Below are 18,641 nucleotides of genomic sequence, written 5' to 3'. Positions count from 1 at the left end.
TAAACAGCTGCCTCTGATTGGGAACAAATCTATGTAACCATAGACATATGAACACCTAGATATACAAAAAAAACTTGACAATACAAAAACTACACATTCCACCCTCGTCACACCCTGACCCCCGGACTGGGGACCGTTGCTAGAGACCCTGGTCTGGGGACCGACGCTGGAGGTTCCGGACTGTGGCCGTCGTTGGAGGTTCCGGACTGTGGCCCGTCGTTGGAGGTTCCGGACTGTGGCCCGTCGTTGGAGGTTCCGGACTGTGGCCCGTCGTTGGAGGTTCCGGACGGTGGCCCGTCGTTGGAGGTTCCGGACTGTGGCCCGTCGTTGGAGGTTCCGGACTGTGGCCCGTCGTTGGAGGTTTCTGTCTGTGAACTGTCGCCGAAAGCTCTGGACTGGGTACTGTCGCCCGACGCTCTGGACTAGGTACTGTTGCCGGACGCTCTGGACTGCCGACGCGCACAGTAGGCCTGGTGCGTGGTGCCGGCACTGGTGGTACCGGGCTGGTGACACGCACCTCAGGGCGAGTATGGGGAGGAGGAACAGGGCGTACTGGACTGCCGAGGCACACTTTTGGCCTGGTGCGTGGTGCCGACACTGGTGGTACCGGGCTGGTGACACGCACCTCAGGGTGAGTATGAGGAGGAGGAACAGGGCGTACTGGACCCTGGAGGCGCGCTGGTGACACGCACCTCAGGGCGAGTGTGGGGAGGAGGCACAGGATACACTGGACCGTGGAGACGCATTGGAGATCCAGAACATAGAGCTGGCTCAATACATCCTGGCTGGATGCCCATTCCAGCCCGGTAATTGCGAGGAGCTGGAATAGAGCGCACCGGGCTAGAATAGCGCACTGGAGACGCCGTGTGCATCTCTGCATAACACGGTGCCTGACCAGTTACACGCTCCCCACTGTAAGCGCGAGGAGTTGGCTCAGGTCTCCTACCTGACTCAGCCAATCTCCTCGTGTGCCTCCCCCTCACCCCAAAAACAAAATCTTGGGGCTGCCTCTCGGGCTTCCGTGCTAGCCATGTACCTTCATATCTTCGCTGTTCCTCTATTCTCCTGTATTTCTCCTCGTAGTATCGCCGTTCCGCTTTCGGTGCCTCTAACTCCTCCTTAGGACGGCGATACTCCCCCGGCTGTGTCCAGGGTCCTGCTCCATCTAATATCTCCTCCCAGGTGAGCAGGGTTGGAGAGAGCTTTCAATATTGTTCAGATAATGGATATAATTGTTAGAATGAATTATACATTTCATTTATTTATTGTCCTATCATGGGGAAATACATTTTTTAAATAAATGATATCTTATTTATTTATGATCCTATATTAATGGTACAGTCCACAACCCTTTACCCTAGACACCCACCTGAATGACCCAGACACTAAGGAGAATTCCCTAACTGTTTTATGGGCCTTTATGGGCCTGTAAGCGGTCTGTATGCAGCCAAAATGAGGTCAGAGACCTAGAGCAGCACGGCCCCCTCAAGATTCTGAGCCCCCTAAAGGGAGAGCATATTATACAAGGAAATTCTCAAAGCTGCTAATGAGAACCTTGATGACCTTGTCCCTAGCCGGTGGGAATTCCGGTGGGGTGCCCCCACCCAGGCAATGGCAGTGCTGGCAACACTAGCTGCAGTAAGACATGGGGAGGGGGTCACACTTGGACATTCAGAGAGGGGGTATATTATTGTGACCCTGGTGGCACAAAATCAAAAGTCTGATTGCATGGAGATGCTTGGGAATATGGTCGATATGGGGGACCGTGTTGTGGGTGTTTCAGGGAAAGGTGTACATTTGACCTCCATCATCTAGGACGTGACAATGGTTAATAAAATAAAATCTCTCCATTTCTGCCCATCTTTTCTGCACGGTCTTGCAGACCTTCTCAAACAGCTGCAACTGTATATGCATTTGTAAATCAGGACCTTTCTTGAGTTTGGCTCTGGGATGGTGCAACCGTTGAGAATGTGAGCCTATTTTTTTAATTTTTTTATTTCACCTTTATTTAACCAGGTAGGCTAGTTGAGAACAAGTTCTCATTTGCAACTGCGACCTGGCCAAGATAAAGCATAGCATCGTGAACAGACAACACAGAGTTACACATGGAGTAAACAATTAGCAAGTCAATAACACAGTAGAAAAAATGGGCAGTCTATATACAATGTGTGCAAAAGGCATGAGGAGGTAGGCGAATAATACAATTTTGCAGATTAACACTGGAGTGATAAATGATCAGATGGTCATGTACAGGTAGAGATATTGGTGTGCAGAAAAGTAAATAAATAAAAACAGTATAAAAACAGTATGGGAATGAGGTAGGTGAAAATGGGTGAGCTATTTACCTATAGACTATGTACAGCTGCAGCGATCGGTTAGCTGCTCGGATAGCTGATGTTTGAAGTTGGTGAGGGAGATAAAAGTCTCCAACTTCAGCGATTTTTGCAATTCGTTCCAGTCACAGGCAGCAGAGTACTGGAACGAAAGGCGGCCAAATGAGGTGTTGGCTTTAGGGATGATCAGTGAGATACACCTGCTGGAGCGCGTGCTACGGATGGGTGTTGCCATCGTGACCAGTGAACTGAGATAAGGCGGAGCTTTACCTAGCATGGACTTGTAGATGACCTGGAGCCAGTGGGTCTGGCGACGGATATGTAGTGAGGGCCAGCCGACTAGAGCATACAAGTCGCAGTGGTGGGTGGTATAAGGTGCTTTAGTGACAAAACGGATGGCACTGTGATAGACTGCATCCAGTTTGCTGAGTAGAGTGTTGGAAGCAATTTTGTAGATGACATCGCCGAAGTCGAGGATCGGTAGGATAGTCAGTTTTACTAGGGTAAGCTTGGCAGCGTGAGTGAAGGAGGCTTTGTTGCGGAATAGAAAGCCGACTCTTGATTTGATTTTTGATTGGAGATGTTTGATGTGAGTCTGGAAGGAGAGTTTGCAGTCTAGCCAGACACCTAGGTACTTATAGATGTCCACATATTCAAGGTCGGAACCATCCAGGGTGGTGATGCTAGTCGGGCATGCAGGTGCAGGCAGCGATCGGTTGAAAAGCATGCATTTGGTTTTACTCGCGTTTAAGAGCAGTTGGAGGCCACGGAGTGCTGTATGGCATTGAAGCTCGTTTGGAGGTTTGATAGCACAGTGTCCAATGACGGGCCGAAAGTATATAGAATGGTGTCGTCTGCGTAGAGGTGGATCAGGGAATCGCCCGCAGCAAGAGCAACATCATTGATATATACAGCGAAAAGAGTCGGCCCGAGAATTGAACCCTGTGGCACCCCCATAGAGACTGCCAGAGGACCGGACAGCATGCCCTCCGATTTGACACACTGAACTCTGTCTGCAAAGTAATTGGTGAACCAGGCAAGGCAGTCATCCGAAAAACCGAGGCTGTTGAGTCTGCCGATAAGAATATGGTGATTGACAGAGTCGAAAGCCTTGGCGAGGTCGATGAAGACGGCTGCACAGTACTGTCTTTTATCGATGGCGGTTATGATATCGTTTAGTACCTTGAGTGTGGCTGAGGTGCACCCGTGACCGGCTCGGAAACCAGATTGCACAGCGGAGAAGGTACGGTGGGATTCGAGATGGTCAGTGACCTGTTTGTTGACTTGGCTTTCGAAGACCTTAGATAGGCAGGGCAGGATGGATATAGGTCTATAGCAGTTTGGGTCCAGGGTGTCTCCCCCTTTGAAGAGGGGGATGACTGCGGCAGCTTTCAATCCTTGGGGATCTCAGACGATATGAAAGAGAGGTTGAACAGGCTGGTAATAGGGGTTGCGACAATGGCGGCAGATAGTTTCAGAAATAGCGGGTCCAGATTGTCAAGCCCAGCTGATTTGTACGGGTCCAGGTTTTGCAGCTCTTTCAGAACATCTGCTATCTGGATTTGGGTAAAGGAGAACCTGGAGAGGCTTGGGTGAGGAACTACGGGGGGGGCGGAGCTGTTGGCCGAGGTTGGAGTAGCCAGGCGGAAGGCATGGCCAGCCTTTGAGAAGTGCTTATTGAAGTTTTCGATAATCATGGATTTATCGGTGGAGACCGTGTTTCCTAGCCTCAGTGCAGTGGGCAGCTGGGAGGAGGTGCTCTTGTTCTCCATGGACTTCACAGTGTCCCAGAACTTTTTGGAGTTGGAGCTACAGGATGCAAACTTCTGCCTGAAGAAGCTGGCCTTAGCTTTCCTGACTGACTGCGTGTATTGGTTCCTGACTTACCTGAACAGTTGCATATCACGGGGGCTATTCGATGCTATTGCAGTCCGCCACAGGATGTTTTTGTGCTGGTCGAGGGCAGTCAGGTCTGGAGTGAACCAAGGGCTGTATCTGTTCTTGGTTCTGCATTTTTGAACGGAGCATGCTTATCTAAAATGGTGAGGAAGTTACTTTTAAAGAATGACCATGCATCCTCAACTGACGGGATGAGGTCAATGTCCTTCCAGGATACCCGGCCAGGTCGATTAGAAAGGCCTGCTCACAGAAGTGTTTTAGGGAGCGTTTGACAGTGATGAGGGGTGGTCGTTTGACTGCGGCTCCGTGGCGGATACAGGCGATGAGGCAGTGATCGCTGAGATCCTGGTTGAAGACAGCGGAGGTATATTTGGAGGGCCAGTTGGTCAGGATGACGTCTATGAGGGTGCCCTTGTTTACAGAGTTAGGGTTATACCTGGTGGGTTCCTTGATTATTTGAGTGAGATTGAGGGCATCTAGCTTAGATTGTAGGACTGCCGGGGTGTTAAGCATATCCCAGTTTAGGTCACCTAACAGAACAAACTCTGAAGCTAGATGGGGGGCGATCAATTCACAAATGGTGTCCAGGGCACAGCTGGGAGCTGACGGGGGTCGGTAGCAGGCGGCAACAGTGAGAGACTTGTTTCTGGAGAGAGTCATTTTCAAAATTAGTAGTTCAAACTGTTTGGGTATGGACCTGGAAAGTATGACATTACTTTGCAGGCTATCTCTGCAGTAGACTGCGACTCCGCCCCCTTTGGCAATTCTATCTTGACCTATGGTTGTGTGGGGGGAAAGGGTTGAGTGTGTATGAGTGTGTGGGTGTATGTGCGTTACGAAGGAGTAAAAGATGTTCGGGACAATAGAGGATGATTCACAGCTAGATACAGTGGGGCAAAAAAGTATTTAGTCAGCTACCAATTGTGCAAGTTCTCCCACTTAAAAAGATTGAGAGGCGTGTAATTTTCATCATAGGTACACTTCAACTATGACAGACAAAATGAGAAAGAAAATCCAGAAAATCACATTGTAGGATTTTTAATACATTTATTTGCAAATTATGGTGGAAAATAAGTATTTGGTCACCTACAAACAAGCAAGATTTCTGGCTCTCACAGACCTGTAACTTCTTCTTTAAGAGGCTCCTCTGTCCTCCACTCGTTACCTGTATTAATGGCACCTGTTTGAACTTGTTATCAGTATAAAAGACACCTGTCCACAACCTCAAACAGTCACACTCCAAGCTCCACTATGGCCAAGACCAAAGAGCTGTCAAAGGACACCAGAAACAAAATTGTAGACCTGCACCAGGCTGGGAAGACGAAATCTGCAATAAGTAAGTAGCTTGGTTTGAAGAAATCAACTGTGGGAGCAATTATTAATTATTAATGGAAGACATACAAGACCACTGATAATCTCCCTTGATTTGGGGCTTTCATGAAAGATCTCACCCCGTGGGGTCAAAATTATCACAACGGTGAGCAAAAATCCCAGAACCAAAAGTGGGGACCTAGTGAATGACCTGCAGAGAGCTGGGACCAAAGTAACAAAGCCAACCATCAGTAACACACTACGCCGCCAGGGACTCAAATCCTGCAGTGCCAGACGTGTCCCCCTGGTGCAAGGAGTTCCCCTCAGGGAACTCCACGACCCCCCGTTCAGCTGAAAAGGTGGTGCAGGGAATTCAAAAATATTCTTTCGAAATATTTAACTTCCACACATTAACAAGTCCAATACCTCAAATGAAAGATAAACACCTTGTTCATCTACCCATAATGTCAGATTATTTAAATGTTTTACAGCGAAAACACAACATATATTTATGTTAGACCACCAAACCAAAGAAAAAACACAGCCAAAGATAAATTCACAAAAGCAGGATTAGAAATAAAATGAATCACTAACCTCTTGAAAATCTTCATCAGATGACAGTCATATGACCTGTTACACAGTACATTTATGTTTTGTTCGATAATATGCATTTTTATATCCACAAATCTCGGTTTACATTGACGCCATGTTCAGAAATTCCTCCAAAATATCCGGAGGAATTATAGAAAGCTACGCCAGATAACAGAAAAACTCATCATAAACTTTGACTAAAGATACATGTTCTACATTTAATTAAAGTTACACTGGTTCTTAATGCAACCGCTGTGATTTTTTTTAAACGTTACGGAAAAAGCCTAACATTGCAATAATCTGAGACGTAACGCTGACGTAACAATATTTCTCCGCCATGTTGGAGTCGACAGAAATACGAAATTACAACATAAATATTCCCTTACCTTTGATGATCTTTCATCAGAATGTAGTGCAAGGAGTCCTAGTTCCACAATAAATATTTTTTTTGTTCCATAATGTCCAATACTAGTGTCCAAGTAGCTGCATTTGCTATCACTTTCAGCTCACGTGCCCAAAAACTGACTGCTGGTCCAAGATAACTCGCACGAAAACTTCCAAAAATACATATTCCAGGTCGAATAAACTGGTAAAACTAAGGAGAGAATCAATCTTCAGGATGTTATTGTCATATATATCCAATAACGTTCCAACCGGATCATATTTCATCTGGGGCCGAATGGAACAGCCGTAGCAGCCACAGAGAAATGCGCCACAGCAAAACGGCATTCTGTTGCGACACTTGACTATTTTCCCTCCCATTAGGTCAAAGTTCACAGCAAATGCTCCATTACACGTTCTACTGAATGAGGACATCTAGTGGAAGGCGTAGGAAGTGCTTCCAGATCCATATATTGTTGGGACAGGAGGGGCGATGACGTCAAAGTTGCCCCACATTCAGAAGTTCACTCCTTGTTTGGAAGATTGCCTGCCCTATGAGTTCTGTTATACTCAGACATAATTCAAACAGTTTTAGAAACTTCAGAGTGTTTTCTATCCAATAGTAATAATAATATGCATATATTAGCAATCTAGGACAGAGTTTGATGCAGTTCACTAGGGGCACGCAATTCATCCAAAGTGAAAATACTGCCCCCTATCCTCATGAAGTTTTAAGCCAGTGACTGCCCTACAGCTTACCTGACCACTCTAGAACCTACCTGACTACCCTCCACCCTACCTGACCATCTTACTTGGTCAACCAACACCCTACCTGACCGCCCTCCACCCTACCTGACCACACTGTTTGAAAAAACTACACCCTACCTGGTCACCCTCCACCCTACCTGACCACTCTCCACCCTACCTAACCACCCTCCACCCTACCTGACCACACTGTTTGAAAAAACTACAAAACTACAGCCTACCTGACCACCCTCCACCCTACCTGACCACTCTCCACCTTACCTGACCACCCTAGAACCTACCTGACCACCTGTTACCCTACCTGACCACCCTACAACTTACCTGACCACACTGCCTGACCAATCTACAGCCTACCTGATCACACTATACCCTTCCTGACCCCCTTTACCTTAACTGACCACCCTACAGCCTAGCTGACCACCCTACAGCCTACCAGACCAACCTCCCTCAGCATACTACACTCTAACTAACCACCATACACCCCAGCTGGTCCCAACCTACCTGGTCACTCTCCACCCTACCTGACCACCCCACAGTCTACTTGACCACCATACGGCCTACCTGACCACCCTACAGCCTACCAGACCAACCTCCCTCAGCATACTACACTCTAACTAACCACCATACACCCCAGCTGGTCCCAACCTACCTGGTCACCCTCCACCCTACCTGACCACCCCACAGTCTACTTGACCACCATACGGCCTACCTGACCACCCACAGTCTACCTGACCACCCTACATTCTACCTGATGACTCTAGACCTTAACTGACCACCCTACCTGACCACCCTTCCTGACCACCCTACATGATCACCTTACGGCCTACCTGACCACCCTACAGCCTACCTGACCACCCTACTGGTTACCTGATCACCCTAAACCCTACCTGACCACCCTACAGCCTACCTGACCACCCTACCTGACCACCCTACAGCCGACCTGACCATCTAACTCTCCACACTACCTAACCATCCTAAACTCTACCGGACCATCCTACAGCCTACCTGACCACCCTACACTCTACTTGACCATCCTACAGCCTACCTATTCACCCTAATGCCTACTTGACCACCCTACATTCTACCTGGTCACCCTACATCCTACCTGGTCACCCTACATACTTCCATCCTCCCTATCTGACCTGACCACTCTACCTGACCACCCTCCACCCTACCTGACCACCCTCCACCGTACCTGACTGCCCTACACCCTACTTGACTGCCCTACACCCTACCTGACTGCCCTACACCCTACCTGACTGCCCTACACCCTACCTGACTGCCCTACACCCTACCTGCCCGCCCTACAGTCTACCTGCCCGCCCTACAGCCTACCTGCCCGCCCTACACCCTACCTGACTGCCCTACACCCTACCTGACTGCCCTACACCACCTACCTGACCGCCCTACACCCTACTTGCCCGCCCTACAGCCTACCTGCCCGCCCTACACCCTACCTGACTGCCCTACACCCTACCTGACTGCCCTACACCACCTACCTGACCGCCCTACACCCTACCTGACTGCCCTACAACCTACATGGCCGCCCTACTGGCTACCTGATCACCCTAAACCCTACCTGACTACCCTCCACGCTACCTCACTACCCTCCACCCGACCCGACCATCTACCCTCTCCACACTACCTGACCACCCTCCCACTACCTAACCATCCTAAACTCTACCGGACCATCCTACAGCCTACCGGACCACCCCACACTCTACTTGACCATCCTACAGCCTACCTAAACACCCTACTTCACCATACTACACCCTACCTGACCACCATACGGCCTACCTGTCAACCTACAGCCTACCTGACCACCCTAATGCCACCCTAACCACCCTACAGCCTACCTGGTAACCCTACATCCTACCTGGTCACACTACATACTGCCCTCCACCCTATCTGACCCCCTTCTACCTGACCTGACCACTCTACCTGACCACCCTCCACCCAACCTGACCACCCTCCACCCTACCTGACCGCTATACACCCAACCTGACCACCCTACAACCTACATGGCCGCCCTTCAGCCTACCTGACTGCCATACAGCCTACCTGACCACCCTACATGCTACCTGGCCGCCCTCCCCCTTACCTGACTGCCCTACATTCTACCTGAAGACCCTCCACCCTACCTGACTGCCCTACACCCTACCTGACTGCCCTACACCCTACCTGACTGCCATTTACCCTACCTGACTGCCATACAGCCTACCTGCCCACCCTACATCCTACCTGGCTGCCCTCCACCCTACCTGACTGCCCTACATTCTACCTTACGACCCTACACCCTACCTGACTGCCCTACACCCTACCTGACCGCCCTACACCCTACCTGACCGCCCTACACCCTACCTGACTTCCCTACGCCCTACCTGACTGCCCTACACCCTACCTGACTGCCCTACCCCCTATCTGACCACACTACCTGACTGCCCTACACCCTACCTACACCCTACCTGACTGCCCTACACCCTACCTGACTGCCATACACCCTACCTGACTGCCATACAGCCTACCTGCCCACCCTACATCCTACCTAGCCGCCCTCCACCCTACCTGACTGCCCTACACCCTACCTGACGACCCTACACCCTACCTGACTGCCCTACACCCTACCTGACTGCCCTACACCCTACCTGACTGCCCTACACCCTACCTGACCGCCCTACACCCTACCTGACTGCCCTACACCCTATCTGACCACCCTACTACCTGACTGCCCTACACCCTACCTGACTGCCCTACACCCTACCTACACCCTACCTGACTGCCCTACACCCTACCTGACCACCCTACACCCTACCTGACTGCCCTAAACCCTACCTGACCGCCCTACACCCTACCTGACTGCCCTACACCCTACCTACACCCTACCTGACTGCCCTACACCCTACCTACACCCTACCTGACTGCCCTACACCCTACCTGACTGCCCTACCCCTACCTGACCGCCCTACAGCCTACCTGACCGCCCTATAGCCTACCTGACCGCCCTACACCCTACCTGACTGCCCTACAGCCTACCTGACTGCCCTACACCCTACCTGACCACCCTACAGCCTACCTGACCACCCTACCTGACCACCCTACAGCCGACCTGACCATCTAACTCTCTCCACACACTACCTAACCATCCTAAACTCTACCGGACCATCCTACAGCCTACCTGACCACCCTACACTCTACTTGACCATCCTACAGCCTACCTATTCACCCCCTAATGCCTACTTGACCACCCTACATTCTACCTGGTCACCCTACATCCTACCTGGTCACCCTACACTTCCATCCTCCCTATCTGACCTGACCACTCTACCTGACTGCCCTCCACCCTACCTGACCACCCTCCACCGTACCTGACTGCCCTACACCCTACCTGACTGCCCTACACCCTACCTGACTGCCCTACACCCTACCTGACTGCCCTACACCCTACCTGACTGCCCTACACCCTACCTGCCCGCCCTACAGTCTACCTGCCCGCCCTACAGCCTACCTGCCCGCCCTACACCCTACCTGACTGCCCTACACCCTACCTGACTGCCCTACACCACCTACCTGACTGCCCTACACCCTACCTGACTGCCCTACAGCCTACCTGCCCGCCCTACACCCTACCTGACTGCCCTACACCCTACCTGACTGCCCTACACCACCTACCTGACCGCCCTACACCCTACCTGACTGCCCTACAACCTACATGGCCGCCCTACTGGCTACCTGATCACCCTAAACCCTACCTGACTACCCTCCACGCTACCTCACTACCCTCCACCCGACCCGACCATCTACCTCTCCACACTACCTGACCACCCTCCACACTACCTAACCATCCTAAACTCTACCGGACCATCCTACAGCCTACCGGACCACCCCACACTCTACTTGACCATCCTACAGCCTACCTAAACACCCTACTTCACCATACTACACCCTACCTGACCACCATACGGCCTACCTGTCAACCTACAGCCTACCTGACCACCCTAATGCCTACTTAACCACCCTACAGCCTACCTGGTAACCCTACATCCTACCTGGTCACACTACATACTGCCCTCCACCCTATCTGACCCCCTTCTACCTGACCTGACCACTCTACCTGACCACCCTCCACCCAACCTGACCACCCTCCACCCTACCTGACCGCTATACACCCAACCTGACCACCCTACAACCTACATGGCCGCCCTTCAGCCTACCTGACTGCCATACAGCCTACCTGACCACCCTACATGCTACCTGGCCGCCCTCCCCCTTACCTGACTGCCCTACATTCTACCTGAAGACCCTCCACCCTACCTGACTGCCCTACACCCTACCTGACTGCCCTACACCCTACCTGACTGCCCTACACCCTACCTGACTGCCATTTACCCTACCTGACTGCCATACAGCCTACCTGCCCACCCTACATCCTACCTGGCTGCCCTCCACCCTACCTGACTGCCCTACACCCTACCTTACTGCCCTACACCCTACCTGACTGCCCTACACCCTACCTGTTTGCCCTACACCCTACCTGACTGCCCTACACCCTACCTGACTTCCCTGCCCTACCTGACTGCCCTACACCCTACCTGACTGCCCTACCCCCTACCTGACCACACTACCTGACTGCCCTCCACCCTACACCCTACCTACACCCTACCTGACTGCCCTACACCCTACCTGACTGCCATACACCCTACCTGACTGCCATACAGCCCTACCTGCCTGCCCTACATCCTACCTGAGCCGCCCTCCACCCTACCTGACTGCCCTACACCCTACCTGACGCCCTACACCCTACCTGACTGCCCTACACCCTACCTGACTGCCCTACACCCTACCTGACTGCCCTACACCCTACCTGACCGCCCTACACCCTACCTGACTGCCCTACACCCTATCTGACCACCCTACCTGACTGCCCTACACCCTACCTGACTGCCCTACACCCTACCTACACCCTACCTGACTGCCCTACACCCTACCTGACCACCCTACACCCTACCTGACTGCCCTAAACCCTACCTGACCGCCCTACACCCTACCTGACTGCCCTACACACCCTACCTACACCCTACCTGACTGCCCTACACCCTACCTACACCCTACCTGACTGCCCTACACCCTACCTGACTGCCCTACCCCTACCTGACCGCCCTACAGCCTACCTGACCGCCCTATAGCCTACCTGACCGCCCTACACCCTACCTGACTGCCCTACAGCCTACCTGACTGCCCTACACCCTACCTGACCACCCTACAGCCTACCTGACCGCCCTACACCCTACCTGACTGCCCTACACCCCACCTACACCCTACCTGACTGCCCTACACCCCACCTACACCCTACCTGACTGCCCTACACCCTACCTGACCACCCTACACCCTACCTGACTGCCCTACACCCTACCTGACTGACCTACACCCTATCTGACCACCCTACCTGACCGCCCTACACCCTACCTGACTGCCCTAAACCCTACCTGACCGCCCTACACCCTACCTGACTGCCCTACACCCTACCTACACCCTACCTGACTGCCCTACACCCTACCTACACTCTACCTGACTGCCCTACACCCTACCTGACTGCCCTACAGCCTACCTGACTGCCCTACACCCTACCTGACCACCCTACAGCCTACCTGACCGCCCTACACCCTACCTGACTGCCCTACACCCCACCTACACCCTACCTGACTGCCCTACACCCTACCTGACTGCCCTACACCCTACCTGACCGCCTTACACCCTACCTGACTGCCCTACACCCTACCTACACCCTACCTGACTGCCCTACACCCTACCTGACTGCCCTACTCCCTACCCGACGGCCTTACCTGACCACCCTTCCTGACTGCCCTACAACCTACCTGACTGATTGAGAGTGATCTTGTGAACCCGACTAATGTAATACCATAGCAGCTGGCCAGAGTTGGGGTCTAGATCACATGCCAGCAGAGTTGCTGTGCTCATCTAAATAGTGGATTTACATATAGTTGTGGGAACACAGTGAAACGCTGGTCTGGCTAATCATGACTCGCACAGTGTTTGTCTATTCTATTCTACACTATAGACCTGTTCGGGCCTTAATGAGGAGATCAATGCTGTTTTATTTCTTACAGTATCACTCAAGCTGCTCAATAAAAGTCTGAGGATGTTTGTTTAAAGGTTTATTTCCAGAGTAGCCAATCAGTCCCACTACTTCACAGAGACATGGACATGACATCATGATCAACCTCACCACTTAAAACCTGTACTGCCATGAAGTAAGTATACAACATTACTCACTCTGTATTGTTTTTAGACCAGGAGGTCTAACACAAATTCAATTGTTGTATACACATTCAGTGGGTTGTATTCAGGAGAGGTTTCAGTGGGTTGGTTGTATTCAGGAGAGGTTTCAGTGGGTTGGTTGTATTCAGGAAAGGTCCAGAGGTCTCAGTGGGTTGGTTGTATTCAGGAGAGGTCTCAGTGGGGTTGGTTGTATTCAGGAGAGGTCTCAGTGGGTTGGTTGTATTCAGGAGAGGTCTCAGTGGGTTGGTTGTATTCAGGAGAGGTCTCAGTGGGTTGGTTGTATTCAGGAGAGGTCTCAGTGGGTTGGTTGTATTCAGGAGAGGTCTCAGTGGGTTGGTTGTATTCAGGAGAGGTCTCAGTGGGTTGGTTGTATTCAGGGAGAGGTCTCAGTGGGTTGGTTGTATTCAGGAGAGGTCTCAGTGGGTTGGTTGTATTCAGGAGAGGTCTCAGTGGGTTGGTTGTATTCAGGAGAGGTCTCAGTGGGTTGGTTGTATTCAGGAAAGGTCCAGAGGTCTCAGTGGGTTGGTTGTATTCAGGAGAGGTCTCAGTGAGTTGGTTGTATTCAGGAGAGGTCTCAGTGGGGTTGGTTGTATTCAGGAGGTCTCAGTGAGAGGTTGGTTGTATTCAGGAGAGGTCTCAGTGGGTTGGTTGTATTCAGGAGAGGTCTCAGTGGGTTGGTGGTATTCAGGAGAGGTCTCAGTGGGGTTGGTTGTATTCAGGAGAGGTCTCAGTGGGTTGGTTGTATTCAGGAGAGGTCTCAGTGAGTTGGTTGTATTCAGGAGAGGTCTCAGTGGGTTGGTTGTATTCAGGAGAGGTCTCAGTGGGTTGGTTGTATTCAGGAGAGGTCTCAGTGGGTTGTTGTATTCAGGTAGGTCTCAGTGGGTTGGTTGTATTCCAGAGGTCTCAGTGGGTTGGTTGTATTCAGGAGAGGTCTCAGTGGGTTGGTTGTATTCAGGAGAGGTCTCAGTGGGTTGGTTGTATTCAGGAGAGGTCTCAGTGAGTTGGTTGTATTCAGGAGAGGTCTCAGTGGGTTGGTTGTATTCAGGAGAGGTCTCAGTGGGTTGGTTGTATTCAGGAGAGGTCTCAGTGAGTTGGTTGTATTCAGGAGAGGTCTCAGTGGGTTGGTTGTATTCAGGAGAGGTCTCAGTGGGTTGGTTGTATTCAGGAGAGGTCTCAGTGGGTTGGTTGTATTCAGGAGAGGTCTCAGTGAGTTGGTTGTATTCAGGAGAGGTCTCAGTGGGTTGGTTGTATTCAGGAGAGGTCTCAGTGGGTTGGTTGTATTCAGGAGAGGTCTCAGTGAGTTGGTTGTATTCAGGAGAGGTCTCAGTGAGTTGGTTGTATTCAGGAGAGGTCTCAGTGGGTTGGTTGTATTCAGTGGGTCAGTGGGTTGGTTGTATTCAGGAGAGGTCTCAGTGGGTTGGTTGTATTCAGGAGAGGTCTCAGTGTTGGTTGGGAGAGGTCTCAGTGGGTTGGTTGTATTCAGGAGAGGTCTCAGTGAGTTGGTTGTATTCAGGAGAGGTCTCAGTGGGTTGGTTGTATTCAGGAGAGGTCTGGGTTGGTTGTCAGGAGAGGTTGGGGTTGGTTGTATTCAGGAGAGGTCTCAGTTTCAGGAGAGGTCTCAGTGGGGTTGGTTGTATTCAGGAGAGGTCTCAGTGGGTTGGTTGTATTCAGGAGAGGTCTCAGTGGGTTGGTTGTATTCGGGAGAGGTCTCAGTGGGTTGGTTGTATTTAGGTCCCAGTCCTGAAGTTGTATTTTTTCATTTATTTAATGTTGGGGGGTTAGGGTTATCAATACCCACTGATGTTGGGGGAGAGGTATATCTATTGTATATTTAATATTGGGGGGTTAGGGTTAGGGTTAGGGGAAGCATCTATCTGGCAAGGGGTCATGAAGGTTCCCTGTGCAATATGCTCTATAACTGTATACAGAATCAAATGGATGAGAGTATTTTTCCTGTCAGCTGTCACCATTCTATTGTGTTGGATTTCTGTATCTGGCTGTACAAAGAGTCCATGCTCGACCAGAATATCATTCTAGTTCTATGGTTCTAGCAACTCACATTTTCTGTTCCTGTTCCTCTTGTAAAATATTGTGTCATTACGTGGCCCTTTCTGGGTATAGATCATGGCTTCTCTCTCTCTCTCAGACATAGAGACTGTCAGAATGCTCCACATGACTTCTACTACAGGATGTTGGTGGCACCTAAATTGGGGGATAAGGGCTCATAGTAATGACTGTTATCTAGTTCTGTTATCTCAGGTCGTAAATTCCTGTTGGAGACTCTCTCCCCCTGATCATGCAGAAAGAGAGAGTACAGAGACAGAACAAGGGATTTCACATGGCAAACTCCTAAATCCCAAAATGGGAATATGAAACAAAATGTCCACTTGGGTCCGTGGACACTTAAGGGATGGATATGATGAGTGTGTTTCATTTGGTGACCTCAGAGAGGACAGGAAACACATAATTATATCTCTGAATGTACATTTCTCAATTATGGGGTTTGCATCTAATTATTGTATAAAATGAATGAGCAAAGATGAAGCTATTTGTGATGTAATGTGATGTTAAACCTTTAATGTGAGATAATTGTATTCCCTTTTCAAGTTTAACTAAGTCACTGGCCCGCCCTCGTGAACACAGACATGATCAGGCATCATAGAATCGCCTTTTCTACTGTTACGAATAAAAAACCACGTCATATCGGCTTAGCCCACTAGGGAATCTTCCCTGTCGTTTGTTTATGCATTTGTGTTATTATTTAATTAGTTAGTAAATAAATTATTAAGACAGTTGGTGTATGAATGATTCATAGTAAAGGCTGGGTTCGTGCAGATAACCAACGATTTACGACGTTTGGAATGAGACTGACGTGAGGTAAAGAATAATTCATTAATAAGAAGATTAATTGATCAGATAATAAATCAAATATCTAAAAAGTTATATGAGGAAATTATAACTTGTATACCTTTCCGACAGATAAAACCAGGCCAGAACGTGTCCGTAGGGCTGCCCAACCCTCGTCCTGGAGATCTACTGTCCTGTGGGTTTTCAGTCCACCCCTAATTTAACACATGATTCTATTAACTAGCTGCTCAACAAGACCTTTACTAGGTTAGAATATGACTCAGCGCTAAAGCCGACCTGATCCTGAAAAGAGTATATAAGGAGATGCCTTCCTTAAGAGGGCATGATAGTGCTACTTGACTTATCACCGACAGACAGCTTGTGATACTTCAACTATCATCAACCTAAAAGGTAATATCTGACTTTCATACTCTGGAACAATTGTATCTCTTGACTTCTGATTTCTGAATGAGACATACTGAGACAACTTCCCTCCACACTCCTCGTGCTGAATAAATCCACCTCCTAAACGAGGTGGTTGAATAGCAACAGTGGTGTTATAAGGGGGTTTTGTCTCGAACCGTTCTCTTCACTAATCAGTAAATCATAGTACAAACTTCTAGCAGGAGAAACAGATACTAAGTGATTGGATAAGCCTCTGGAGAAATTGTGAGTGGAAGAACATACTCTTTGGGGACCAACCAGGTCAACCTGCGCTAAGGTAATTAACCGCTTGTTGTAATACATATATAAGGCATTAATAATAGTAAGTGTTTTGATGATTGTTGATGTTATAGATTAAGGACAAAGAGGAAACTGTAATAACGTGTCCAACTGTGTGTCTTGCAAACATTGAATAAAAGTAGAAACTAGCCCCAAAACCCTAGGGGAGAGAGTGCCTCTGACACTCCCGTTCTAGGGGAACAAGTCTAGTTTCTACACAAAATAAAATTTAAAGGATTGGACAGCCAACTCATTTATATTGTAAAAAGCAAAGTTACTCTGTATTAATATTCAAGCAGTATTAACCGACGGGTTTAGGCATTACATCGTAAATCATTTGTCTAGATACTAGAGTGATTGGGAACCCTATAAGAGCAACGGCGAGGTGAAGAGTCTACTCTTTGAGAACACTATAAGAGCAACGGCGAGGTGAAGAGTCTACTCTTTGAGAACCCTATAAGAGCAACGGCGAGGTGAAGAGTCTACTCTTTGAGAACCCTATAAGAGCAACGGCGAGGTGAAGAGTCTACTCTTTGGGAACCCTATAAGAGCAACGGCGAGGTGAAGAGTCTACTCTTTGAGAACCCTATAAGAGCAACGGCGAGGTGAAGAGTCTACTCTTTGAGAACCCTATAAGAGCAACGGCGAGGTGAAGAGTCTACTCTTTGGGAACCCTATAAGAGCAACGGCGAGGTGAAGAGTCTACTCTTTGAGAACCCTATAAGAGCAACGGCGAGGTGAAGAGTCTACTCTTTGAGAACCCTATAAGAGCAACGGCGAGGTGAAGAGTCTACTCTTTGAGAACCCTATAAGAGCAACGGCGAGGTGAAGAGTCTACTCTTTGAGAACCCTATAAGAGCAACGGCGAGGTGAAGAGTCTACTCTTTGAGAACCCTATAAGAGCAACGGTGAGGTGAAGAGTCTACTCTTTGGGAACCCTATAAGAGCAACGGCAGGTGAAGAGTCTACTCTTTGAGAACCCTATAAGAGCAACGGCGAGGTGAAGAGTCTACTCTTTGAGAACCCTATAAGAGCAACGGAGAGGTGAAGAGTCTACTCTTTGAGAACCCTATAAGAGCAACGGCGAGGTGAAGAGTCTACTCTTTGAGAACCCTATAAGAGCAACGAGAACCCTATAAGAGCAACGGAGGTGAAGAGTCTACTCTTTGAGAACCCTATAAGAGCAACGGCGAGGTGAAGAGTCTACTCTTTGAGAACCCTATAAGAGCAACGGCGAGGTGAAGAGTCTACTCTTTGAGAACCCTATAAGAGCAACGGAGAGGTGAAGAGTCTACTCTTTGAGAACCCTATAAGAGCAACGGAGAGGTGGAGACTCTTTGGTGAAGAGTCTACTCTTTGAGAACCCTATAAGAGCAACGGCGAGGTGAAGAACCCTATAAGTCTGAAGAGTCTACTTTGAGAACCCTATAAGAGCAACGGAGAGGTGAAGAGTCTACTCTTTGAGAACCCTATAAGAGCAACGGCGAGGTGAAG

The 18,641-nt window shown here is 49.7% G+C and overlaps 1 long non-coding RNA gene across 1 annotated transcript; it reads left to right on the top strand.

Annotated features, from left to right (window-relative positions):
- The first annotated feature begins 14,004 nt into the window (after positions 1–14,004).
- Positions 14,005–14,608, top strand: LOC127911481 (uncharacterized). The gene is made up of 3 exons (XR_008078694.1): positions 14,005–14,177; positions 14,330–14,361; positions 14,568–14,608. It is a non-coding gene; the product is annotated as an uncharacterized LOC127911481 (long non-coding RNA).
- Positions 14,609–18,641: the final 4,033 nt, after the last annotated feature.

This window comes from Oncorhynchus keta, chromosome 24 (assembly GCF_023373465.1).
Source record: "Oncorhynchus keta strain PuntledgeMale-10-30-2019 chromosome 24, Oket_V2, whole genome shotgun sequence".
In the NCBI taxonomy this organism is placed as follows: Eukaryota; Metazoa; Chordata; class Actinopteri; order Salmoniformes; family Salmonidae; genus Oncorhynchus; species Oncorhynchus keta.
Note: the sequence above shows the minus strand (reverse complement) of the source record. Positions and strands in the feature narration are given on the sequence as shown.